Below are 27,979 nucleotides of genomic sequence, written 5' to 3'. Positions count from 1 at the left end.
CCTCAGTGACCCGGGTTTGAGATGATGGTTCAGTTGAATGATTGTGAAAATAAGGTGTGAATTAGTTAGTTATTCTCAAGTTTTTATTGAGAAAAAAGTCATATAAAGAAAATAGTATAGTGAACCCCCAGGTGTTCACACCCTAGATTATTAAAGACACTGTTTCATCTGTATATTCACCAACCACTCTTTGCCCCACCCCAGCATTCCCACTGGAATGTTTTGAACCAAACTCTAGACATTATGTATTTCATCGGGAAACAGTTCACTCTGTATCTGTAACATAGGACTTATCAGAAACATAACTGGAACACACATAAAACATTTAATAGTCACTATTAACATTTTCCCAGTTTTTCTTCTAAGAACTCTTAAGGATAGTATGCTAAGGACACTTTTTTTGTCCTGGTTGTGTCTGTATATTTCACATGAAAGTGCATTTTGGGGAGGCTAAACTAATTGAATACTGTTACTGTATGTTTCAAATGATAGTCTTATAATGAATCTTAGACTATTTAAATTCTAGGACACAGGATTCAGTTGTCAACAGCTAGGATGAGATGAACTACTAGAGTCAGTACCATCTGTAGTTTTGTGAATGGAGGAAAGGTGACAGAACATACCACAGTTCAGTTTTCAAAGGTGCATAGTGAAAGATCATTTCATAAATGATTTCACTACTTTTTGGAGAGCTAGAAACTGCTTGAATATCTCCTATATCTATTTAAGAAAATAGTTTGGGTAGCTATAGGAAATGGATGAAATAGCTACTAAAATCAGTAATTCAAGGAAAGCAAAGGAAAACATAAACCAGACAAAAATACATTTCCAGGACCAAATTTTTAAGTATTCTGTATTTTGTCATTTGTTGAACCACAAATAGGCCTACACAGAGCTGCAGTTCAACATGATTTTGTTGCTAACAAAAATAAAATTTGGGGCACTGCTTTGCAAATCAACCAGACAGGACCATGTCCTGTAACTGTATACAAATATATACAAATGTATACATACATACATACATGCAAAAGAAGTGTCAGAGATTAATTGGAAAGTTATAGTTTGGCATGAGTAAATGTTGGAAACAAATTACAGAGGGGTAAAAAGACTTAAGCTAGAAAAAAAACACTAGTTCTTTACAGGTAATGTACAGTTCTACTTGATAAAATTCAATTTAGCATAGATACTTCAGAAAACTTATTTACTATTTATAATATTTATGTCAGAAGTAATAGATAGTCTTCCTTGAGCTTCAGTAAGTCTGCAATTGGTCCCCTAACTTGCAAGTGAAAGTGTTTATTAAGTAGTAACAGATGGAAAAATAGAACCAAACTGCACACAGGAGAAAATCAGAGTCAACATATTTTATTTGCAAAGGGACAATTTTCAACTAAAATTTTTGCAACTACTACCCCACCAATAATCTTTTCCTATAGTAAATGTAAAAATGACTTTTAAATGTTTATTTTTAAGGGAGATATTTCAGCTTAAGCAGGCAAAAAGTTTATTTAGTAATCAAAAATGACCAATATTGCTTTTGAAATGGTTCTTCCAAACATATATATGTATGTGCATGAAGTTCTTTATCAAAGGTAAAATAAAAAGAAAGCGTATCAGTAGTTTAAATTGTACAAGTCCTTGGTGACAATAAACTCCTTCATTTTACTCTACAATGGCTGACAGCGCTATGCACAAAAGTAAACAATTGTTCCCAACTTCAGAAGCCTGCAGAGGTCAGTATAGCAACAGCAACAAGACATCACATAGATAAGTTAATCAATACTGAGGGTGGTCCATTAGATCACATACTTATTTACATATACCAACATCTTGAACATTAAAATGAAATTTGTAATAATGAGGATAGAACACCCTTTGAAGAATTTGTCTTTGTAACTGAAGAAAATCAACATTTGGAAAATCATTCTGCTCAAAAAAGTGGGGGATGCAGTGAGAAATGAAATTTAAAATGTTGACCACTTTATATAAAAATAAATGTCTTTTATGTATGCTCAAAGATTTGAAAATTTTCTGTTCCTTTGAAATGAGGGTAGTATTCTTCATATCTGATTCACCAGCCTATAGCATCTATCAGTAATGCTCACTATTAACCTAGGCAAAGCTATGACTTTTTGGTATCAATGTAGAAGTGAAGTTTTCTTATTTCTGGTAGTATTTCATACAAATTCAATGTAAAATTGCTTCCAAATACAACAGTAGTTCTAGGTACAATTTATACTTTTCTGTATGTACATTGAACATAAATATTTTAAACCCCAACATGTAAATGTGCACAAATATGTGTGTGTGTGTTCCTTTTCTTATGAAAATACTTTTACAATTTGTTTTTTGTAAAAGTGAACTGACAGGTTTTAGAAACTGTATTCTGATATCCAGAAACTGTCTTCTCCATGGTGACCTGTCAGTAACCTTTGTCATGACATTGAAGGAGTACCCTCTCTAGGGGTGAGAAGTATTTCAACTTCAATAGTTCCTTTGCTCCAGACATGTATAAAACAGAGACTATAAACATATACTGTAGGCTTATTTTGGCTCCAGTTAAGCTGACACCATCAAACTCATTTAGTTTAGAACTTGCAGACATGGTTTCAGTATCAGCTTTCTGCTGCAATCCAGAAGATTAAAGAAAAGCTAGCTAAAACCAACATTGGGCTTTTGCTGGGACAGCAGTTATCTATTGAAAAGTAAGTTCCTCATACTTTTATAATACTTAATGCTATAAGTGTCACTCTTTGTCTCTTTGGTGTTTCTTAATGCCACTATGGATGGGCAAGGTCAAGAGCTTTTTTCAAAAGATAAGAAGATAGATAGAAAGAAAGATTAAATAGGCATTTTTTTAAAAGGATATTTATTTACTTGTCAAAGTCTAAGACTTGCTTTTTTCTAAATGTGCTTTGGTAAGCACGTGTGAAAAAAGCAAGGTACAGTGCAAGCAATGAATTATTACTGTCCACAAATAATTACTTTTCTACTTTTGTATTTGTTTTAATTTTTTATCTACAAATTTAGAAACTATTCTGAGAACAGCATCTCAGTGTTCCTATAATATGACCGTGTTTTCTAATCCATGGCAGTATAATGGACTTCTAAAAGCCTACAAATTAGGCATAGATAAATAACCCTACAGTGGACATAAAATAAAAATAATGCTGGTTAATATCTAGATATCACATTCTATACCTACCAAAAAGTAACTGTTGAATTAATATAAACTGGTTCCTTATCAGGCCACAAATAAAACCCACTAGACTCAAAATGCGTATTTAGGCTATTGTCTTAACACATGCAGTAATTCAGAAATGAATAATTAAGTACAAATTTAAAATGTTACCTGCAATTAAAAACATTTTCACCTGAATAATGCTAAGATCAAAGAGTTGGTCAAGCCTGAAAATGATTGTTGAAATGACAATAATGGGAGCATCACAAAACAAAGTATGTGGTGTGCCTCCAAAAGTGTAGTCAGATAGAAGTTCAGAGGTGTTGTAAATGCTTAAATTTAAAAATAAGAATAAACAAACAACTATTGGCTTTCAAAAAGTTGGACAAATGAAAGTAACCAGAGTTGAAGAAGGCAGCAAAATATAAAATAAAAAATAATTGTAAAAATAGCACAATTAACAAATCACTCCAAGATCGTGTTCTTTGAAGAAAACCAAAACATGCAAATCTGTAATACAGCTAATAGGATACAGTCTGGCAGGCCTCCTACAGATGTGACATTGTCCCCTGGGAACCTGTGAATATGTTATATTAAAAATGACTTTTGAGATGTGATTAAGTTAAAGATCTCAAAAAGGGAAGATTATTCTGAATTATCCAGGCAGGACCAAAGTAATCATAAGATTCCTCATAAAAAAGAGTCAGAGAGATGTAAGGACTGAAACAGAGATTAGAAGGAGAAAAGATGTTGACACTGTTGGCTTTGAAGATGGAGGAAGGGAACAGGAGCCAAGGAATAAGAGCAGCATCTAGGAGTGGGAAACCAGGAAGCAAGAAAAGTAGATTTCCCCTAGAGCCTGCAAAAAGAGCACAGCCCTGTGGACACATTTTAGACTTCTGATATAATTACATCTTATATATATGCATATATATAACATATAGAATAAATTTTATATACAATAAAACAAGAGATTATTTAATTTATAGACATCATGTTTATATATATTATACAATTGTTATATAGAAAAATTGTGTTGCTATGGCACTAAGCTTTTGGTAATTTGTTAACAGTGGCAATAGGAAACTAACACTGCTAATAAAAGGAATAAAATTTTTAAGGAGAATTAAAAAATAAGACTGAACATAAAACAGTATGCATGGCTGAAATTAAAATTAGTGGATCACTGAATACAATTTAATCTTAATTACTTTGAAAACCTAAAAGAGTGCCAGGATCTCCTGAAATGATTCAAAATCTCACCAGTAAAGTATGCAAAAATTTATGGTAAAACATACTTTTAAATGTAGATACAAACATCACAAAATAATTTCAGAGAAAACCCAAAAAAATGTTAAAAGTAAACCATCATGATATGTATTAACACTTTTAAGCTTCAAAACAATTCCCTGAGGCAAGCAACCTTGTTATCCCCATTTTATAGATGGAGAACTGAGGTTAATAGGTTCTAAATTCTATATTTATTTTTAAAATTTTTTTAATGTTTATTTTTGAGAGAGAGAGAGAGAGAGAAACATACTGTGAGGTGTGAGTGGGGGAGGGATAGAGAGAGAGGGAGACACAGAAGCTGAAGCAGGCTCCAGGCTCTGAGCTGTCAGCACAGAGCCTGACACAGGGCTCGAACTCACAAACTGTGAGGTCATGACCTGAGCCGAAGTCAGCCGCTTAACCGACTGAGCCACCCAGGCACACCTCTAAATTCTATATTTAGAAATTTTAGAGCCAGTATGGGAACATAGCAAGCATGGTTTCAGTATTTATGTTACAACATTTTTATTCCAGGAATGCAAAGATGGATCAAAATAGAGAAATTAATTTTAGTAAATCATTGGATCAATACTTTAGAAAAAGAAATGTCATCATTTTGTTTGATTTCAAAAATTTAGATGAAATGCACTGTCTCTCCTTTTAAAAAAAAAGTACCAGAAACAAAAAAATACCATGATCAAATTTACTTCAACGATAACCAGCATTGTAGTTGATTTTGAAACATTGAATACACTTTTTACAATTGGGAACCAAAACAATCACTATTATTCAAGATAGTTCTGGAAGTTCTAGAGAATGCAGTAAAAGAAGAAAAAAATGAGATGTTAGAATTGGAAAGGAAGAGATAAAATTATCATTGCTAGAAATCACAATTGTTTAGACAACTCAAATTAATTGATAAAGTTAGACCTAATAAGCAAGATCAGTAATGTGATTAGTTACAAAAATCATTGTTTACAATACATCACTGTAAAAATATAGTCAATACAATAGGAAATATTTTCATTCACAAAGCAATGAAAATATGTAATACCTATAATAACTTAAAGATGAAATGTGTTCCAAACTTGTCTGAGATATATCTATGAAGATTTGGAAAGAAAAATTAAAAAAGGGACTTCAGTAATTGTTTTTCTGAATTAGAAACATAGTAAGCTAAGATAGTAATTATTCACTTAAATAATTTATAAATCCAATTAATTGGGAGGGTGGGTGATGGGTATTGAGGAGGACACCTTTTGGGATGAGCACTGAGTGTTGTATGGAAACCAATTTGACAATAAATTTCATATAATGAAAAAAAAAATTAAATCACACAGTATAGCTTTTCTTAACTGCTTTACTCTGGGGTAGGCTTTGTGTTAAGTTTATATTATATATAAATTATATAATATATATGTTTCATATATATATGTATGCATGCTTTTAAAGACAGTATCTTGCTGATTAAGATATTCTATTAGTATTATTATTTGCAGGTGAAAAAACTAAGGTTTTAAAGAGTTAAGTAGATAACATGACACAATTAAACGTGGTCTCAGACTGTACAATTACATACCCTCCCAACTTGAACACTGTGTAATAGGACTTAAAATACCTCTAAAGAGTTTTGGGAAACTTTATCAAATAACTCTAAAATTCATATGTAAGATTAAATCTATGATAATAGCCAAGATAATTCTTTAAAAATATAGCTTATTTAATGTACTTGGATTTTAAATGTTAATTACATGATAAAGTTAATAGTAATTAATAGGGAAATACCACCAAATGAAGAGAAAACTTATCACCAAACGTAAGTGTCAATAAAAAAAAGTAGTGTATATGATAAAAATTGTGTCTTAAATCAGTGCAAGGTGATGAAATATTTTCTAAATTGTGCTGGGACAGTTATTGTTTAGCCATAATTACATTCCCAGTAACATATCATACTTTAAAATATAATCCAGATTGATTAAAGAATTAAATACAATATGAATCTGAAAAAAAGCAAGAAAAAATAAGCAAATATTTGTGATTTCACAATAGCAAAGTATTTATAAAAATGAAATAAATCATAAAAGAGAAATAAATGGATTTTGGTGTATAGAATCTTGAAGTTTTGTATAGAACTTGTATATAAATTTGTATATATACAAGTTTTGTATAGAACTTTTATATAAACAAAAAATTAAGCCTTAAATTGGGAAATTATTTTCAATTTATTTGATCACTGACTGATGTTATTAAATTATTATACATTAAGTATAATAAATATTAAAAAATCAAATGACTAAACATATAGTTGAAATAAATGCAAATGTCTAATAAACACATAAAATTATGTAACCTTACTTTTAATCAGTGAACACTAAATTGATAATACAGCATCCCTTCCACCCTCAAAACGAGTTGATTGAATGCCTGATTTCTGATTATAAATAAAGTCTGTTAATTTACTTTTTTAAGTAACAACTGTGTTGAGACAGGATTTACATATCATAAAATCTCTCCTTTTATACAATTTACTTTTTAGGATATTCACAAGTTATGCAACCATAACCACTATCTAACTGTAGAACATTTTTATCACCCGAAAGAGAAAAAATTATACCATTAGCATTATTCTCCGTCCCCCCCCCCCCCCCTTAGAGCCACTAGTGTATTTTCTGTCCTTTTCATATTTACCTATTCTGGAAATTTCATTTAAATGGAATTATCCATTTATGGTCTTTGTGATTGGCTTTCATTTAGCATAATTTTTTTCAAGGTTCACCCATGTTGTAGCATGGATCTGAGCTTCATTCCTATTTATGGCCAAATAATATTCCATTTTATGGATTTCCACATTTTATGTGTTAATCAGTTGATGGAGATTTGTTGTTTACATTTTATGCACTGTTATTAATAATGCTACTATGCACATTCATGTTCCAGTTTTTGTGTAGACATTTGTTTTCAGTTCTCTTGGATGTATATCTAGGACTGAAATTGCTGAGTTATACAGTAATTGTATGTTTCATATTTTGAAGTGTTTTTTAAAGAAGTTGTATCTATGACAGTCCAAATAGCAATGTAGGAGAGTATCAATTTCTTCACATTTTTGACAAAATTTATTAATGTCTCTCTTCTTAATTTTAGTTATTCTAGTAGGTTTAAAAATTTCATTATGGTTTTGATTTTCATTTTCCTAATGACTAATGATACTGAGAGTATGTTTTCATGTACTTATTGGCCATTTGTGTATTTTCTTTAGAAAAATGTCTATTTAAATCCTGTGCCCATTTTTAAATTGGGCTATTTGTCTTGTTATTGTTGACTTGTAAGAATTCTTCTGTGTTCTGGATACAAGTCCTTTATTAGATATGCAGTCTGCAAATATATTCTTCCATTCTGTGGGTTGTGTTTTTGTTTTCTTGACAGTCTCTTATAAAGTACAGAAGGCTTAATTTTCAAGAAAGCTATTATTTTTGTCACTTGTGCTTTTGGTATATATCTAAGGAGACATTGCCAAACCCATGGTCATAAAGATTTTCTCCTAAGTTTTCTTCTAAGAATTGTAGAGTTTTAGTGCTTCCATTTAGGTGGAAGTTGAATTGCTTTTGTATATTTTGTGATTTAGGGGTACATTTTCATTCTTTTGCATGTGGATATCCAGTTGCTCAGCACCAGTTGTTAAAGACTATTCTTTACTCATGAATTTGCTTGGCGCCCTTCTGTGTTGTTGTCATTGTTAAGTGACTTCACTGGACTAAGTTCATGTAGTCTGTCTTTTTGTTTTATGCAGGCACTGAAATCTGTGCTGAATAAGCTGAGTGGTCAGTTAATGAGGGGACAGAAATTACTTTACTTGTCTTTAATTAATCTCCCTCCCTTTGCAAAGTGGTTCCCTGTGTTTGAAGGCATGCTTTAGTGCTCCAGCAGGCAGTCTACGTCTCTGCCTTAGCCTTCTGTTCCTACTTGTGAGGAGCCTTAAGGTCAGCTAGAGATGAACAATTAGGACATTCTCAGTTTTTCCTTGAGATATGCACAGCTCTGCACAGTGCTTGGCATTCTAGATTCTCAGGAATATATCAGAAGTTTACAGATGTAAATATCATTCTTTAGGTTTTCCTTTTAGGATTTTTTTAGGGGTGCCTGGGTAGGTCATTCGGTTCAGCATTTGACTTCTGCTCAGGTTTGAGCCCTGCATCAGACTCTGTGCTGACAGCAGGCTCTCTACTGACTGAGCCAGCCAGGCACCCCTTCATTTTAAGATTTTTATTCAGCCTCTTATTAGCACTGACTAGTACTTCACCTCAGGCTACTTTAATGTTAAATAATTGCCACTAATCACTTTTAAAAATTGCTCTAGGAATGTGGCTGTTCACACAGAGCAAGTTCTGATTCAGATCACATAAACGTAAAGAACTCTTTCAGGGACTCTTCAAATTGTGATATTTTTCTGGGAATGGGACTTTTGAGGATCTCCAAACCCATCTGTTTCTTCCAGTGGCTACTAGGTTGCTAATTTTTATAGCCACCATAGTTGTGAGGCTGCTGGTTTTAAAGAGTGCTGTGGACCTGGGGAGAGGAGGATGGAAATAGGGAAAACTAAAATGACACAAAGCTTACTCTTCTGAGATTCAGCAGTTTGTCTTAATAAATGCTCCTTGGGTTATTAAATTTCTAAGGTTCTGAAAAAGTTGACTTTGGTTGTTTTTGCCAGTGTTCTCATTGCTTCTTTGGAGGAGTAGATTTTTCAGAAGTCCTTTTCCCACCATTCCTGATGTGCTTCTCTTAATGTGCTGTTAACATCATTTATTTAAATTTAAATTGATTTAAACTCAAACTGTGATATTTAAAATATGCTAGAAATTATATAATTTACAGCTTCTTAAGCTTATGAAAATAATGAAAAGTTTCAGATGAAAGCTTTTCCAAGGTGGTACATGAAGTTTTACAATTCAAGTCCAGGTAAATTCCCAAAAGAATATCTTAGTAGGAAAGGAGTTAAAAGGACCCATTTGAAAAGGAATTAAAGGACCTTATGCAGTCATTGTCTGCACTGGGACAGCAAAACACAGTTGTTACAACTTCTATGTTTATGAGTATGACAATGTTGATATGAGAAAGGATTGAAAAAAATGTGAATTAAGCAAAGAATAGGGGGGCAAGTACCATATTTAGAGATGGGAGCATGTGGAAAAGAGTTAGTAGGAAGCACTTTATGGCATATGGTCAAATATCTTTTAAGAAAAGGAATTTCAAAAAGTCAAATTTGAATTTGTTATATATGAATATAACTTTCCATTAAGCTTTCCATTAAGTTCTTACCAAAAATTACATTTGCAAAATAAACAAAAATAAAAATGGAAAAGTGATAGCTCATACAAACTTCTAGTATTTTCCAGAGGGTATTTTCAACCTCGAATCCCTGGTATAGCAGTATCTTCCAGTCTTACCGTATAACTGGATCACCAGAGCAGATTGAAGTCTTGCACTGTCTCTCTTGGGAGAAAGTGATATTTCTACAGTGTATTTTGGAACCCCATCACTAAAGACCTCTGATTCATTGAGGATTCCAAAGAATGCCGACTTGAAACAATTATGATGAATTTGAGAAACTTCAGTATTAATTTAGCATTGAGTCCCATGAGCTGGATGCTACTTACTCAAAATAGTTTGGCAGAGAGAATATGTAGTATGATCCTTGTGGTTGGAAACTTCTCCTCAATAAGCAACACACACAGATGAAAGAAATGCTTTGGTGGATTTTTTGAGAGGGATTCTGTTTCATTTCCATCTATGACTATGTGCCCAGAATCATATCAACAAAGACTTCACAACTAGCTAATGTTCCAAGATTTAAATCAGTTGCCTTCATTCTTTCCTGCATCCCAGAAGGTAGACTGAATCCAGGAAGCACTGTGCCTTTGTTTGCTGAAGCATGGTTTCAGTGTGTCCAGCAGAATGGTCCCAGAACACCAACAGAGCCACAGAATTGGAAAACACTTTGGTAATAGTAGCTGAGAACCCTTAATGATGTCTCCCTAAAATCTTAGTCATGGGAAATCCATTTTCTGATCCTTATTATCAAAAAAAAAGTAATAATGGGTAATCCATCTATACCTATATTTGGTGGGATATAAAAAACCCCTTAGTTTTTTAGCACATATATCTTTATGTAGCTGGGAATTTCTTATTTTGGGGGTGCATGGGTGGCTCTGTTGATTAAGCATCCAACTCTTGATTTTGGCTCAGCTCATGATCTCACAGTTTGTGAGTTTGAGTCCTGCACTGAGCTCTGTGCTGACAGCATGGAGCCGGCTTGGGATTCTCTCTCTCTCTCTCTCTCTTTCTCTCTCTCTCTCTGTCTCTCTCTCTGTCTCTCTCTGCCTTCCCCAACTTGCATGCTCTATCTCTCAAAATATATAAATAAACTTTAAAAAATGAATATAGGAATTTCTTAATTAAAAAAAATTCTTAAAAAATTAAAAATTGTTCTTGAAAATTTTAAGAAATTTCTTAAATGTGTTTTCATTATAATGTAAGTCAGGTTAAGTTTGACTTGCCAGCAAGTGATTTACAGCATGCAAATACTTTGTTATTCCTAAGAGTGAAATAAAATTAGCTAGTCACACATTAATAGCTTTAAACTCTTGTTTTAGAGCCTATGGTAAATAACTTCAGATATAATCATTTTATGCATTGTCCCCTTGAAGGCTCTGAAATACTACTGTGTCCCTCCACACAGTCTGCACTAGGACAGAAATTCACTTGCTCATGTAAGTTAATATTTTACTTATCTTGTTCCTATTCTAAATGCCCTTCCCCTAAATTTTAAATCTCATCCCTTAAAGCTGGGCACTGGTGCTTATTCTTCCATAAACTCTTTCCTCATTGTCCTTGTACATTTCTCAAAATGTTGCTTATGCCTCTTTTTGAATTACTTTTCTTTAACATGGTATTTGTTCTTAAGTCAGTTGGAGGCAATCTCCCCCCACTAATGCAAAGCTCCTTGAAAGCAGAGATTGTCCCTCATTGATCTACATTTCTTAGCAAGTAACTCCTAGATATTGGTGATTTGCATAGAGAAAAGAGTCCCAAATCTAGACGTCCGTGGAAAACTAGTAGAGAAAAAATTCCAGTTACTTTGCATTTTTATATTTTGTATCTGGATTTTATGGAGAAAATGCCTAAGAAAATCAAAGAGAGAAAACTAGACCGAGACCTATGTAGTACTGAACTTATATTTAACTTCAGAGGCTCTACCTATGTGTAAATTTTCTACCGTCTTTGAGTAGCAAAGACTTTAATAATGTGCACATAGGTTTTGACTAATTGGACTAAACTGACAGGTCACTTTAATTGAAAACATTAGTATATTGTTTTGAGTTTAACTCTTATTTGGTGTCTAAAAAGCCAATAACGCAGAGAATTGACTGAACTTTTCAACTTTTCACTGTTTATTTGGACACTGTATAGACATAGCCAAAAAGAAATCTCTCCAAAAACACCTCAAAGAATTTTTTTCTTCAACTGCATAAGATCATGAGAAAATAAAATCCCTCTGTTCTCAAATGACACTTTAAAGTTATAGGAGTATAGTGTGGGGAAATCAGTTCAGCCATGGATTATCAAAACAACAGAAATATAAACCAGGTATCAATTTATAATATTTGCTGAAATAAATTGACTCTGATTCAAACTGTCAGCTCAGTTCTTTGACACTGAAAATAAAATACCAAATGTACTAATGTAGAAAACTTGAGCAATGAAAAACATGACCCTCTATTTTATAATGTTATTTTAACTATGAATCAAACTGATTGATAAATGAAGTTCAAATTGGCTCTTTTTGCATGAATTCAATCACGAGTCAAAAATAGTTTCAGAGTTTTCACACACCTTTTCTACTGGCACATACATTTTATCCTTTGAAGAAACCGTTTCACAGTCATTCCTAATTTCACTAGCAAGTGCCGTAGCACTGGATTTCCCTTACTCTCTGGTCCTTTTTAAGAGAGTGGTTCCTCTGACATGATCTGGATCTTGAGACAGATAAGTACGTCTCTATTTGTTGTTTTCCCAAAAAAAGGTCTCATTTGCAAATTAAAAACGTATATAGCAAATGGACTGGAGGTGGTTCAGGTGCAATAAGTTAAAAAGAAAAAAAAAAGTAGGTTTTAAGAGTGTATGCAAGGTAGAGCGATGTGCCAGGATAGGGCTGTGCACCTCAGTGACTGGCATCCAAAAGGACTCGTTCCCTGGAATGCTTCTGTTCTGTTGGCCTAAGCTGTGTTGAGACACTTCCAGCTGAAGTGTTCTGTGTGGGGGTAGTGACCTGCAATCCCCAAGGTTCTAAGTTGTCCTGTGAATAGGAATACATTTCCTATTTCTTGTATCCCCCATTTCCCCACCCATATATCAGGGATTGGTTTGAAAGAATGAAGCAGAGACCTTACAAATGCCTGAAGACCAAAAATTCTGTCAAGGGGAAGAAGAAATGGAAAAGAGAAGAAAGAGACTAAATCCCCAAATCCCTGCACATGTAAAAGCTTTCTTACTTTTTTTTTTCCCCACTTCTAAAGAAGATGAGTCAAATAAGAGCCCATTCAAAACCACATGAGTAAAAATGAAGTTGTGTGTTTTTCACATACTTCAGAACAGGCTAAGGGATGAAAATGAGGGCGAGTTCCCTATAGTCAAACATGCCCAGAAGTAGCAAACTTTGACTTAGCCATGAGCCAAATAAGCTGCTCCTGAATAATCGGGTCTTGGTTTAAATCTGTAGAGATGTCTTTTTCATGTATGTGAGGTGGACTTTTGATTTCATCTCTGGGACAAAGTTTGAAGTTAGTTTGTGACTCTGGCATAGAAAATGAAGGAAACCCTTGTAATGGACTGCTCATGTAGGCTTATTATAAGTGTGTGTTTAATTCCCTCATGTGAATTATATTTTGAATCATTACCACTCAAGAGTCACCAGGTTTCATCTACTTAAGCTCAAGATACTATGTGGAAAAGCATTCTAAAGTCAACTTGCCAAATATCACTTTAATCCTTGAGTACTTAAATACAAATATTAAGCCAGAAATTAGAGCTTTCTGGTCCTTTTCTTTTGCTTCTATCACATTAAATTAATAGACATGGTAACAGACCTACATTATATATCAAAAGAACAATGTTTTTAGATTCATAGCAGAGGAAAGGAGCCCAAATTTAGCTTTTGTATGCCTTTTTTTTGCAATGGAAAAAAATCCATGAGACAAAGGGGTAAGATCACCTCTTATGATGTAGAGTGGATCAGAGGTAGCAAAATGATGCTCAGTGAACACTGGAAACAAATGACACCAGGATGCTGAGTCCAATTCATTCCTTTCTTTTTCCCTGGACTTACCATATTGAACTGATAATTTTTCCATAAGTCTTCCCTCAAAATGGGTAGTTCTCCATATTAATTCCATCCCAAATGCTCCATTACAAATGGATTATAAGCATTTAAACTTTTGTCAGAGTGATGAATCTTTCTGGGTGTGTCCTGGAGAAAACCAGGGAACTTCAGAATTTACATTTATCCACTTGGTGTTTTGCAATAAGGTTCTGAAATGGAAATAACAATATATCAGGCCAATTCAGGAATGAAAATTTTAAAAATGCCAAATTCTAGCATGCACATTCATAGTGTAAACCTGAGTGACCAGACCAGGACTACATTCTTTTCTAGCCCAATTGAGTTCCAATAATGAAATAAGATTAAGCTATAGAAAAAAGAGGCTTTGTTATTGAAGGAGAATGGAAGGACGTTTATCATTCTGTGGAATCTTGTCTCTAATATTTTTCTACATTTGACCATGTTGTAGATATATGAATTTGACCACTTGTTAAAAAGAGTACAAATTGGCTAATTGGCAAATGTAGCAGTAATATTGATAAGAGGATTTTATTGGGGTACCTGCATGGCTCAGTTGGTTAAGTGTCTCACTCTTGATTTTGGCTCAGGTCATGATCTCACAGTTTATGAGATCAAACCCCACTTCAGGCTCTGAGCTGACAGTGAGGAGCCTGCTTGGGATTCTCTCTCTCCATGTCTCTCTGCCCCTCCCCTGCTCACTTGCATGGGCACACATACTCTCTGTCTTTCCCTCTCTCTCTCAAAACAAATAAACATGAAAAAAAATGTAAATAAGAGAATATTATTTATTATGCAAATTATATTTTGCAAAATATACAGATAACTGCTAAGGTCATTGGCAGAACTCAGAAATTCCAACCCAAAGTATACATGGGAGGGTCTTTTGTGTGATTGTGCAGTGCTCTTAATTTAGTAGCCAGACCTCAGCAATAGAAATAAAATGCTTACTCTGCTACAGGAATATAGTAAAGGCAGCCACAGAGGCAGTCATCATGTTTTTTGAAAGGCAAAAATAACATATCAGCACTATTTTTATCTTTTTGGTGGAAGGGATTTTGCTTCTGATTAAAAAAAAAAAAAGTAGCTCTTATCTTTCAGAAGAGAATTCCCTAAATAATAATTTGTTACAAAAACAAATATAAATATATAGCATTGTAAGAGTGGAATACAGTCTTTTTTTATTTTATTTTATTAAAAAAATTTCTTTATGTTTATTTTTAATAATGAGACACAGAACGTGAGCAGGGGAAGGGCAGAGAGAGAGAGGGAGACACAGAATCTGAAGCAGGCTCCAAGCTCCAAGCTATCAGCACAGAACCCAATAAAGGACTCAAACTCACAGAACATGGGATCATGACTTGAGCTGAAGTCAGATGCCTAACGACTGAGCCACCCAGGCGCCCCAGGGGAAGAGATTCTTAAATGGTCTTATCTTTCCCCCTTCTTTGTTCCTTTGTGTCAGAAAGTAGGAGTGTCCCATTAAGTATATCACTCTTAGTTCTAGAAGTAATAACACTGTCTTTGTTCACTACTACTTGTTTACTACAGTAAGACGTCTGTGGGTAACAGTGCTAATCTTAACCACTGCCCAATACAAGAATGCCACCCTCTGTCTAGGCACATACCTTCTATCCAAGTATACAATAAGGTCAAATGAAACAATAACCAACAAAAGATCAATAGAATAATGGTCCAAGCTGAATTCTATGGCAGAATCATTTTTTTGTAACTGTAAAAGTACAATTATTCTTTGTGGTTAAAATTATGCAGCCCTTAAATAACTCTGAGTAAATGAATTATGTGCCATTAAGAGATTTCTTGAAAAGTTTTCATTAGCTGTAAAATAAAATAGCTTTAAGCTTTAGAATGTTCTACTCAGTTGGAGACTCTCATGTCTTTGTGATATTCTGGTGACAATTTCTATTCTAAGTGTCAAAAACAACTCTGCTATCTGGAACAAGTCGTATAGTATTCTCTCCTTTTAATATTCTAATCGTGAGGTGTGAAGTGAAATGGTTGCACAGTGTAATGGTGGTAAAGAAGTGGAGTGTCAATGAGACGGGGAAGGTGACAGACTCAGAATAGGTCCCTGAGGTGCTCTCCAAGTGCACTGGATAAAGATTCCCCTGGGAAAATTTTCTCATTAGTTCTCAGACACAGTTCAGTAATTCAATAGCACCAGGTTACCATTAGTCATAAGACCAAAATATGTTACTTTCCATGCTTTAGTTCCTTTATTTGTGTATGTCATTTTCAGACCGAAAATTATTGAGCCCTACTCTCATGCAAAGCTACTCAGTAAATTGTTTACATACTGAAGTGTGATACATGACAAGCAAATTCTGCATTTTTTTATTATTGTTGTATGATACAAATTCAAAGGGAAATTGATGTTTCAAATAATTCTAATGATACTTCCCCAAGTAACTCTCAATTTCTTTATGCCAGAATTACTAAACATGCACACGTGTGCACATACTTGCGTGCATATTCCTTTTCATAAAAAAAGCAGGAAGGATTCAGAAATAATTGTTAAGGAAAAGATCACATTGTTAAAAAGCTTTCTCACCCGTATTTATCTGACTTGTAAAGTAAACTTTTCTCACTACTTTAAGGAAGTCTATTTTTAAAACCAATGTACCTTCTGGTGATGTGTTCTGTTTCAGAAATTACAGTGTTCTTTCTAAAATCAAGAAGTATTGAATGATGTACTACACATGTGAATATAAAATATTCATATTTTGTGCTATAATAGAGAGGAAACTCTTAAAGATCCTGGTTGTTAGTTAATTTGCTATGTAATTGCTGAGTAAAGATGTTAAAATGCATAGATTATAATTCTACATGCTTTATATTTCCTTGTCATCAATGATATGTACTTTTTTCTATGCTATGAAAGTTAACTGCACTCCCACTCCACAACTGAAAGCATAATGGGTTAGGGGGTTGTCTACCTCATTACTCACCAGGTCAGAAAGAAAGGAGTATCCACCCCCATTGGTTATTTAAATCCTCCTGGTTACATCAGGGAAGCAATAATGAAATCTCTGAAAATGAAAATTAGATACAACACCAACAGATTATTGTAGATTTTTGTATTTCAGAAGACAGTCCACAGAATTTTACTTTGTATATTTTGCAGTGATGATCATTCTTATCTTTATTATTTATTATTTTTATTTTATTTTATTATTTTTTGATCATTCTTATCTTTAAAAGATAGCTAGGGTATGGTATTGTCAAAAAATTACTTAATTTATAATATATTCTAGTGGAAGTATAATTTAAGTGCATCCACCTAAACATCATGACAGATTGGAGAGGAAGGTAATCTTTGGTAATGCAAACTATGTTTCTTACAAAGATAAAATGTGATAGGTAAGCTGCAAGAGGAAGTTATCTATTAGAAACAGTGAAAGAATAGACTTTTCCAAATGAATTGGTTAAAAACAATTCCTAATAGAAACATGCTCCTTTCAAAACAGTAATGATAAGGATTCCAAACAAACCATCACATACTTCTGTTTATGTGCTACCCATAGAGTTATTGTTGAATTATGAATTGTAAATATTTATAAGTGATTCATATTAAAGAAGTTGTCAGCTGCAGCTACAGTTCTTCACCTTCTGTCATCCCAACTATCAAGGGGGCTGACTCAATCGCTTTCTTGTCAGGCTACCTTTCTTCCCCAGAATACTCAATTCCCAAAACACAACAAAATATAAATGAATGGAAAGTGCTAATGACCCATGATTGCCAAGAGGTATTAAGTTTGTAAAGGTCCTTTGCTGACTAAATTTTAAATGAGCAAAATCATTTCCCAAGGCAAATCTTTATATTTTTAGTAGATGTCCATTGAAAAGAAATACATATTATTGTCTTCTCTCTGCTTTCCTATGATACGAGTCATAATCAGCTTTTAACAACTCAAGTATATGTAGCTTATTCCCTGTTTATTTACAAGATCTATGCTCATAAAAGCTAGACTAATAAAAATTATATTTTAGTTGAGGGGAAAATGGCTTGAAATTATAAGATTTGGAAACATGTATTTTTTGGAAGTTCAAGGCATATTTTAAATTTTTAGGGTCAGGATGGTACCATTTTCAACAATTAAAAGTTTTATGTTTAGCAAATAATGTGGATCAGTTCCCAAATCTTGTAATTTCATGCTATTTCTCCTTTATACTGTCTTAAAAATGCTACTGATGACAAAACTGTTGTTTCTAATGACTTTGAAGTCTAAACTTTGATTTCTTTATCAATTTTGTCTTGGGTTGGCTCTGTTGTGTTTCTCCTGACCTAGTGTTTTGTGATACATTTTCATGCCTGATTAGAATCTTTTCTAGGGAAGAGAGATGGATGGTCACTGAAATCATAGCCTCAGAGGTTCAAATGTTTGGATACAAGTGAAAAAAAGTTTCCATTGTGTTTGTTAATTCAATCACTAATTTAGGAAAATAAAGCTTTAGCTTAAATTTTATGTTGTGAAGAATTGCTTATATCTGTATATAATTTAGTATACACAAAAATTAAAATCAATAGTGGAAACTTAGCAGAACAGTTAAGGAGTATTCTTTTTTGTTGTTGTTGTTTGTTTACTTATTTTGAGAGAGAGCTAGAGCTCTCAGGTATGCTAGTGCTGGGTTGGGGGGATAGGTGGTAGGGAGGGGCAGAGAGAGAGATGAGGGGGGGAGGGAGAGAGGATCTTAAGCTCTACAGGGGGGAGCTAGATCTCAGGAACCCAGAGATCATAACCTGATCCAAAATCAAGAGTCAGATGCTTAATTGACTGAGCCACCAGCTGCCCCAGTTAATGAATACTTTTTGATCAAATCATTAGATCTTCCTGAAAGGAGGCTCTGTAAGTAGGAAATCAGTGGTTTTCCCATATTTTCGGTGTAAGCTAATGGCAATGTGTTAATCTTTAAGTTTCTGTCTCATCTTTTAATTTCTATATGAAATAGCTCTTAAGAATCTTTCAGCAATTTCCTTTATTATTACACAGCACTGTGACTTACAAGCACTCACAGATACTCACATGTAAGCAGACTGTATACATGTACACACATAAAGTCAGGGCCAGCTCAACAGATGTGCTCCCGTGTGGGAATCCTATCACTTTTTCTGAAACACTGAAGGCATGACTTTCAAGTAGTTTTAAATTTCAAATCAGCTTAGTCCATATTTAATCTAGACATGTTGGTTTAACACCAAGCCACACCAGACCTTTTAAAGTTCAGTGGCTGTGATATAAAATTCTTCACTGTGTTGCACCAATAAATTGAGAAGTGCAGTATAATTCTCCACTATCACTGGAACCGTTGTGAAATGAAATAAAGAGTTTGATATTGGCCCTCACTCAGGTGCTCACTCTTTCACAGTTGTATTCAAAGTGTGTGTTCACAAAAGTTAATAAAAACTCACGTAGATGATGCATAGTTGATGGAAGTAAGTGGTAAAAAAAAAAAGTTAACTCTACCATTTTCTTCCTATTGGCCACTTTACATGCCAGTGGGTTAAAAGATGCTGAATTCCTTTTCTCTGAGGACCACCTTTATAACTGAGTTATTTAGTTTTTTATTTTTTTAAACTAAGCAGCCAAAAGAAAGAGCCTCTTGACACTTCCAGCAAGTATCTCAGTTCTTTTCATATTGTCAATAGCTCCACTGATAGCACTGTTCTTTTGACAGCTAAAAGCAGATGTGGGGGTTAAGTATGGGAGCAATTCAAATGTCCATAGTAAACTGCAGGGGGGCAGAGAGAGCTCAGAGAGCAGCAGCTTTAAAGTAATTGACTAATACAGTAAGGATATTAAAGTCATTTAGTGCCAAAAGGGAACACACTGATCCCTGACCCTCAGCCACTTTGGAGTAATCTAGTATTCAATCCAGCGTGTAATGACTGCCAGGCCTGTCAATCCTCCAGGCTCTCCAGTCAAATGCCTGTGGCTACTATTGGCTTATGGTAAAAGGACAGAAATGCAAGGAAATGCCTCTCAATCAGCCTATGATGTGATAATGTTATTGCTCCAATGTATTCTATATTGTCCCTGCATAGTTTAATCTGTTGAGACCCATGTCAAAAATTGCCCTTGTTCCCCAGAGGTCTTTACTCAACCTTTTAGTAATACAAGTGGATTTGAAAGGAAAGGGGGTAACTAACTTGATGAATTGTTTCCAGCTAATACATACTTACATACATACATACATACATACATACGTGTGTGTGTGTGTGTGTGTGTGTGTACACACACACACACACACACACACACACACACACACATAGTCAACTGTGGCTTAAAGACTATCCATGCAGGGTATAAATTAGAAGTTTGCTACTAGTTTGACTTGTAAACCTTTCTTTTTCTTTTACTCCAGCAGGCAAACTATTTTACAATAAAAAGTGTTGGAGAAAAAGAAGTATTGACACAGAAATTTATTTACACGGTGGCTGATTCACATTCAGTGCGTGTGCCAAAAGGAGTTTTAACAGGGGAAGATGTCAGAAAAAACGGTTTACTTGTTTCTGCTACTTCAAGACATAAGAGTTGGCAAACTTCTGGGAAGCTTCCATTTTAAATGAGGTGTTTTGCATTTGGAAAATATAATTATTGCTACAGGCTGCAAATGAAAAAAAAAAAACACCTAAGAGAGTACAGGAAATTGCCTTTTTTTGTTATTTTGATTTTGCTAATTAAAGCACTAGAAATTGACCCAAAGTTAAAGAATCAAATTGGAATAATAATTATTCAAATCTTATTTTATTATCTTACAAAGATTCTTTGTATTTCTTAGTCATTCCCCCCATTTACGTTTTAAAAACCTACTATATAGAGTCTTTGGAAAGAGGCAGCTCCAGTGATGATAATGCACTATTATTTTTAGAGGACATTAAGGTTACATAGGGAGGCATTTTGCCTATTTCTGTTATGTAGGACTTTGCCCAGCTCCCACAGGGAAGGTGCTATACAAAACGAGAAACAAAGAGGAACATCTGTTTGTTCATAAGTTTGAAATAACTTTGGTGTCGAAAACAAATGGCTGTCCCCTCTACCAACCTGTCCTCTGGCCATTCAGCACTCTAAAATGATTAATCGATGTATGATTGTATTCTAAAAACCATTCTGCACATGTTACTTTTCCCACTTGAAGTATTCAGAATTTGTATACAATCTTGCCAAAATATAAGAGACAGGAAAATCTTACTTTTGTGTTCACTGAATTCCCAGACCTTAAGGGCAGAATGAATGCAGGAGGAATCCCATCAGGATGTCTCAGGCAATTTTTCATTAGTACCCATGACAAGCTGTTTCACCACAGGCTATTGTTTTCATGGAAAGTTCAAATACAGTAGGATGGGATATGGTGTGCTATTAACACATAATGGTATGATTATTACCTATCTTATATATATATGACCTTTGTCACCTAGAACATTGATACTCTTCATTATGATGTACCATTGTAGAATAAGAGGAATGGTTGGGTAGCTTTAGAGTTCTTTCTGTAGTTGTCTAATTATCTGTTTAAAGTTTTCAAAGCTTTCCTAACAGGTGAACTAGAAGGGAAAACCAAATAGGTCAGAGAATCATAGGGCTTTAAAGGACCTTGGCATTAATTTGTCTATTCCTTTTACATCCTGGCATCAAATAGCTAAGCTATTTCTGGTGAGGGTATATTTTATACAAAATTCCAAAATTTAGCATCATGTCTATCTGCAAAAAGCATTATGACTATAAAGGAATAACTTGATTCTACAAGCAGAACAAAAAATCAGTCATATAGCTACACGTTGTATTAAAAGCTTCTTCAATGAGTTGAAACTTATTTTTTCCTACAGTCTCCTTATGAAATTCAGTGAGTCACTTTTCACTTTTTGTATAATAACTTTATGTTCCTAACGACAATTGTTAAGTATATATTTAGTTTTCTCTAGAATGAATGTGAGTAAAGCATCATTCAGTTTGGGTTAATTGAGTAAGTTCTCCTTTAGCTTCAGCAGAATTAAGGGCACATATCTTATCTTCATTTCTCATAGTCAATATGTGGTTGAAAAAATTTCATTCCTTCAGCAAATATGGAATTTCAGTTCTGCACATGGCATTATGCCAAGCTCTGTAAGGGGTATAAAGAAGAATAAGATGTGATCCCTAATTTCAGAAAGCTTACAGACCAATATGGTGGGTGAGACACTAGACAAATAACTATAGCACACAGTTGAAAGGGGAGAAGGTAACTAAAGTTTATTAAGCACCTAAAGCTAACCAGTCAGTCTGTATAACTCCAATTAACGGACACAGAATTGCGAGATACTCATTTTCATTTGTTAAGCTGTCTTTACTGAGGCTAGGTAAAGCCAGTACTGTATTTGAAACAGATTATTTCTGGCTCAGAGACCCACGCTCTCCCAGCAAAACTGCATCTTTTCCATAACAGGAGCGAAGATGCTATAATTTCCCCATGTAAGGAGAGCCACTCGATGCTCTTCCAAATTGAAATCCCATTTTTCATTTTAAGGAAAGGTAAGACTCCTAAGGTGAACCATGTGGTATGGTGTAAACAAAGTGATCTTTATGTGGGCTCATCTCTTATTAAATTGGTCTCTAAGGGCATGGGATCAAAAACTATGTCTTCTTTCTTATCGTAATCAGAATATACTAGGAGTTTAATAAATATTACATTGGTTAAGTGATAAAGGTAGAAGAGAATACCTTTATTCTCTTCAGGCCTGGAGTTTTCTTTAAGGATTAGGACCCGGAACAACTCCCAGAGGATAAAGATAATCTACCAAGTACACAGTTGTAAAAAGTCATAAAATTTATTAGCCATAAAATGTTTAGTCTGTTTATATTCATCAGAAAATTTTCCATATTCTTAATTAAAATGAGGATAAGAAGGCAGAAAATTTGTGTGTATAAAAAATTATTTGTGAATTTTATGGTTCTATATTTAATAGCAGATTTGTATCAGCAGGTTAAAATCAATGGATGATTAATCTCCTTTTCAGGTATATCTCTGTTTACATTTCTATTCTTAAATTACTGGCTTAGAAGTTACTGTTATTATTAAGGGCCATTATGACAAGCTACCTTTTTTTGAGTATTAAAAATTATAACTAGTATCTCTTTATTTTTTCTTTAACTTGTTCTTTCTTGTTTTATAAAGTTTTTATCATAAAGTATAACACATTCAGATCATTTGCACAAAACCTGAAGCTCAAAGAATAATCACAAGTGAGTGACTACTAGGGAGGTCAAGAAATACTAAATTGACAGCAATCCAGAAGCGTCCTTTGGACCATTGCCAATTGCTACTCACACCTTTTTTTCCCTTCCTCTTCCTCTCTGTCCACTATTCTGACTTCTAATTTTAAAGCTAAATTTTGTGTGGTCTTTATATACATAGAATCATTTTTGGATCTGGCTCCTTTCACTTAACATATTTGACAAATTCTTCATTGTAGTTGTGTATACAATAGTTGAGTCATCTTCATTGTTGTACAGTGCTCATTTTGTGAATACCACTTGAATGATTTATTCACACTATGTCAGATGAATATTTGGATTTCCATTTTGGGAATATTACAAATAATGTTCTCAACACCGTGCACATGTGCAAGTTTTTTTGGCTGTGTGTATAATTACTTGTAGTTCTGGGTCATAAATTATTCATATATTCAATTGAAAAATTGATACCAATTTTCCAAACTGGTTGTACCAATTTATTTCCCCACTATATAAGAGTATAAGAAAATCTCTGCTGTTTTATGTTAAATGTCTTATTAATTTTAGACATTCTTTGCCACATATAACAGAATCTCGTTGTTTTAATTTGTATTTCCATGATTGCTAATAAAGATAAGCATTTTTTCTTGTTTATTGGATAATATTGGTAGATTTTAACATATTGCCTTAAAAACTGCATTGATATAATCGATAATATAGAATGTATGTTTCCACACCCTTGACAGCACTGGGGACTGTCCTTTAAATGGGGAAAAAAAAATCACATAATTAGTGTGATACATTTGTTTTGTTGTGTTTCACAGCAGAGTTCTGTTTTTTTTTAATTTTTTATGATTTTTACCATTTTATTGTGATATATATTATTCTTGTCCTTTGATCATTTTCTTTCTGTTGGGTTGAACATTGTATTGATTTCTAAAAAAATTCTTACATATTTGCTAAAGTTTTTGTCTATGGCAGATATTTCCTCTACTTTGTTCTTTGATTTGGTTTATCCTTTCTTTAGTTTTCCATTTTATGTGGTCAGATTTATCAATCATTTTTCTTCATGGTTTAAGGGTTTTGTCTATAATTATAATGGCCTTCTATACTCAAATAACCACAAATTATTATGTTTTTAATTAGCTGGTGATCTCCTTTAGATCTCTTAACATTTTTAAATTGAAATTTTTGATTATTGGGTATTTATTTTGAGACAAATATTGCTGCAACCATTTTTGTTCCATTTTTTTCCCCCAAATGGCTAGCTGGTTGTCCACATACCATTTCTCAGTGAAAACATCTATTCTTTACAGATTTCAGTCACCACCTTTGTCATTTGCTAAATTCCAGTGTGTCTTTGAACTTATTTGTGGACTCTCTACTTCATTAAATCTTTCTGTTTATTTGAATGCTAGTTATGAGCTATTATAATTAAATTTGTTTTTAAAAGTGTTTTAATAGTAGTTTTTTTTCTTTCAATATATTCCTTGATTTTTTTTTTCAGGCTATCATTTTGTTGCCATTTTGCCAAAATTTATGTAATACTAAATTTATTTATAATTTGTGGGGAAAATTGCAATCTTTGTAATATTGAATATTCCTAGGCAAGAATAGAATGTTTTTTTTTTTTTTGTTTACCCATACTTTTATCTTCCTTTTCTACTTACTTTTTCTTTATTTGCCAACTTTGGCAAAGAGAGTTTAAGACGACCAATAGGTTTCAAATGAACAGTTTTAGATAAACTTAATTTAATAACTACCTCATTATTAAGTGGGATATACTTAAAAAAGTGTTAGTTTAAAAATACCCTGAAGTTAATACACATAACTGTATAAATATGTTGCCTGTATGTATTGAGTTAAAATACTATACTGTTTCTCTTCTAGTTAATAGTCACCAGAAGTCACCCTATGTGCATAGGCACACATATACTCGTGTGCTTTTGATGTATGCAAAGCTGGTGATCTTTATACAGGTGGAGGAGGTCACTCAAAGTAAAAATTATATACGTATTCAAGTATATCTATGATTACATTTAAGATACAATGGTAGCAATAACCTAAGGAAAATTAAGTACCTTAAATAAGAGTTTAAAGTAATATTTTTTCTGGGTTGTACGAGTTTGTAATGAATTAACTGTAGAGTTTGGGAGTATATTTCCTCTAAGGAAAAAAGCTCTTGTCATGTTCAAGTTGTTAATTTTTTTGTTGAAGTAATCCAATGTCTGAAAGGCTTCATATCCAACCAATATAATGTGATAGCCACCTTTTCCATAAGAAAGCATGGTCTGCTTTCATAGCACTAGAGTTGTGTGGAGTTGTACGGAATCACACTAATCTGTCAAATAATTAGAAAGTATGTGATGTGTGCTTATCATGTGTTTACTTAAAATATACTTATGAGACAGCAAATGACTGAACTATATATTAGCTGACTATAAAAGGAGATCAGAAACATGAAAATTGCTGTGGGCTAGAAAGGAAGAAAAGTTCATAAATTTAATTTCGTAAGTGGGATTTATAAAGGTTTTAGATTTAAGAAATGATTGCAACCTGAAAAAGGGGGATGTAATACATTTTAAAGAAAGAGAACAAACTGATCAGATTATTAAAAAGGAAGATCAAATAGGGGCACCTGACTGGCTCAGTTGGTAGAGCACGCTACTCTTTGTCTCAGGTTCATGAGTTTGAGCCCTACATTGGGTGCAGAGTTTACTTAAAGAAATTTTTTTTAATGTTTATTTATTTTTGAGAGAGAGAAAGAGTATGAGTGAGGGAGGGGCAGAGAGAGAGAGAGATGAGAATCTGAAGCAGGCTCCAGGCTCTGAGCTGTCAGCACAGAGCCCAACGCGGGGCTTGAACTCACAAGCCATGAGATCATGATCTGAGCCAAAGTTGGACACTCAACTGACTGAGCCACCCAGGCACCTCCACCCCTCCCCCCAAAATTTTTTTCAGTAGGATCACATGCTTGAGAGGTGGAATATGGAGGCTTCTGAAAACCTTCCCTCTTTCCCTTTTATCTGAAGCCCTCCAGTTCTACAACTTTCAAAAAATAATAGGCTTAAAATTTGCAGTGATGTCTACCTTCTATTTAAGTTCACAATATGCCTCAATACTTAAAAGATCAGGCATTGTTGTGATGCTTACAAGCTACAAGAGCATAATGATGCCTCACTTCAACTCTTTCAAATAATTCTGTTCTTTTCCTGAGAAATCTAAGAGCTCACATGACAGATACCCAGGTGTTTTTGTTTTTGTTTTGTTTGTTTGTTTGTTTGTTTAGTGAGCTAGTACTAAATCTGTAGCCTTTTGCCTCACAATTCGAACTAGATAATTTTATCTTACATAGTAAAACTGTGATTTCTTCTGCAATGTTCCTTCAGGTGCATTTTAATCTAACAGAACCATTTTGTAAGCATATTCTAAAATGACGTATTATAAAACTTCTCCAAGTTGGATTTCAAACACAAATATATATGTATAGCTGTACAGTGCAGAAATACACATGCAAGTGTACACACATGCACACTTCTTTATCATCTCAGAATAAAAATGCAAATGAATTTATTAGCCTGAGAGTGGCACCAAATGGAAATTTATGCACATACATTTAAAAAACAGAACCCTTGAAAATAAAGCAGTTGCAGCCTATTAATTTTCCTCTTTGACAGTTTTTTAAATTCCCCTAAAAAAATGAAACAGCATGAATACTGTCAATATATCACAACAGCCACATTAGGTTTTGTGATATACATCATAATATAAAGAGCACTATTAGAGCACAACCTGGGAACCATTAAATCATTCTAAATCACTGTTACATTCCATTAGTGTCAATGGTGAAACCACATAATAGGCTTTATTACAAACTTCACCTTGGTAGGCCATTGTCTCTAATAACCACTTCTCTATGATGTGGTATCATACCCAGAAATCCAGGGAGATAATAAAGGCTCCCTTATTTCTTTTTTATTGGATGGGTAAAGTTAAATTTAGCTGTAAGTAAAAAAAATCCTGAAGCTTTGTTCACTAACTGCGAGTTGCTGCTATTTGGACAAAAAAAAATTAGGCAGACTTGGGAAGAACAGTTTGAAATAAATTTAAAACCTGGCAATGCTGAGGCCAGGGTAGGCTGGGCAGTGCCAGCAATTACGATGTCATTTTTGAAATGCGGTTTAGTACATTTGTGCGCCTCTTTACACTTTTGTTCAGGAGCAGAGTATTGATTATAGAAACACTGTAAGTTTCAAACCTGCCCTTTCCCTCATTCTCCCCCGGTTTGAGCTGTACCCTTTTAAAAAGTCATTTGGGCACTTTGTTGAGGTGAGGCTGGTAAGGACTTCAGCTCAAACTGAGATCAATTTTCAGATGTTTCAGGGAGAATTGTTGTACGGTGTTCTGTGCCCCTCCTCTTTACAAATAGAACCATTTATTCCCCTCCCTCCACTATGAATTTAGTCCCAATCTCTTCATTATTTCCTAGATAGACTTCTAAATCTAATGCTCCCCATGAAGATTTCTATTATACAATAGACACCTTTATTATTGGCCAAGTACATTTTAAGATGGAATAAAATAAGTGAAAATCAGATGCAATTGTGTAGGTGAATAATAATCTCATAAATGAAAAAAATACGTTATTTAATACACTACCAGATAAAAGTCAAAATGCTTTATATTTTCTCTGTTAGTCTTGATTAATTGTAAATTATTTAAGCAATTATTGATTATAAATAAGTACATTTGTTTCCGTAAAATAACAATCTGCCCTTTGGAAGTGAGCTTTGAATAAGGTTAATTCAGGTAATTGAAATAGATTGTTATCCTAATGACTCAACTTCGCTTTTGTTGATTCCTTAAGACTGAACTTAAAAAAAAAAAAAACAAAAACAAACAAAA

The 27,979-nt window shown here is 33.7% G+C and overlaps 1 long non-coding RNA gene across 2 annotated transcripts in view; it reads right to left on the bottom strand.

Moving 5' to 3' along the window:
• LOC122213531 overlaps positions 1–21,190 on the bottom strand; it is a 53,678-nt gene extending 32,488 nt beyond the window's left edge. The window contains exons 1-3 of one of the 2 annotated variants that reach the window (XR_006199567.1): positions 21,057–21,190; positions 16,814–16,894; positions 13,833–14,035 (exon numbers count right to left, since the gene is read on the bottom strand). This is a non-coding gene — a long non-coding RNA (uncharacterized LOC122213531). Of the gene's footprint in view, positions 1–13,503; positions 14,036–16,813; positions 16,895–21,056 lie in introns of those variants that run through there. The other variant, XR_006199566.1, reaches the window with a different exon arrangement.
• Between the last annotated feature and the right edge of the window lie 6,789 nt (positions 21,191–27,979).

The sequence above is a fragment of the Panthera leo genome, chromosome A2, assembly GCF_018350215.1.
Source record: "Panthera leo isolate Ple1 chromosome A2, P.leo_Ple1_pat1.1, whole genome shotgun sequence".
NCBI classification, from domain to species: Eukaryota; Metazoa; Chordata; class Mammalia; order Carnivora; family Felidae; genus Panthera; species Panthera leo.
This window is presented reverse-complemented; position numbering and strand designations above follow the sequence as displayed.